Raw genomic sequence first — 1013 nt, forward strand, 5'->3', positions numbered from 1 at the left:
CCAAGGCCAATCTATGCTCCACCACCTCCCATTATTCAAGGCAACCAAGGTGTCTATGTTGCACCTCCAATTGCTAATCCTCCCCTTGTTTTACGAGATCACTATGTGCCTAACATGCATTCAATTGCCGCCATTTAGAGCACATCACTATGAAATCAAGCCACAAACCATTCAAATGCTTCCTAATTATCATGGACTTCCAAGTGAAGAACCTTACAAGCATTTGGATGAGTTTCTTGAAGTATGTTCCACTGTAAAATACACGGACATGCCGGAAGATGTCATAAGGCTTAAACTTTTTCCATTCACCCTTAAAGACAAGGTAAAATATTGGTTTAACAATCTTAGGCCTTTTTCAATAACTTCTTGGGCAGAAATGCAATAAAAGTTCTTGAAGAAGTACTATCCGGTTTCTAAGACCAATGCCATGAGAACCTCAATTCAAGAATTTTCACATGGGGATGGAGAAACATTTCATGAGGCATGGGAACGCTTTAATGAATTGCTTAGGAAGTGTCCACATCATGACATGCCCAAATGGCAATTAGTTCAATATTTCTTTGAGAGCTTATCCGACAATTACAAAGGCATAGTTGATGCTTCCATGGGTGGCTCTTACATTGATAGGCATGAAGATGACGTGTGGCATCTTTATGAGAGCATGAGTGTAAATTCTTTGCATCGTACTTTATCTTCAAAGAATGGTAGAAATTCTAGTGGTAGGAAGAGTGTTGGCTTACACCAAGTCGACCACTCCAATGAAATTGTCGCCGAAATAAAATCATTATCTTCCTTTCCTAACTATTCTTATCATGCATCTAATGAAAAATGTATGACTTGTTCAAGTGTTTTACATTCTACTTCCAATTGTCCCCATGGACATGTGCCAAGTGAGCATCGTGAAGTAGCAAATGCTATTTTTGCTAATCAAGGGAACAATCCTTATGGAAATCATTACAATCCTAGTTAGAGGAATCACCTGAATTTCTTTTGGAAAAACCAAGGGGGAGGCT

At 39.0% G+C, this 1013-nt stretch overlaps 1 pseudogene; it reads right to left on the reverse strand.

The window, feature by feature from the left end:
* Positions 1-432: 432 nt before the first annotated feature.
* Positions 433-531, reverse strand: LOC132280402 (small nucleolar RNA R71; annotated as a pseudogene).
* Between the last annotated feature and the right edge of the window lie 482 nt (positions 532-1013).

Source organism: Cornus florida, unplaced genomic scaffold (assembly GCF_030987335.1).
Source record: "Cornus florida cultivar Cherokee Brave unplaced genomic scaffold, ASM3098733v1 CherokeeBrave_3.0.0_Hap2_Chr10, whole genome shotgun sequence".
Taxonomy (NCBI): Eukaryota; Viridiplantae; Streptophyta; class Magnoliopsida; order Cornales; family Cornaceae; genus Cornus; species Cornus florida.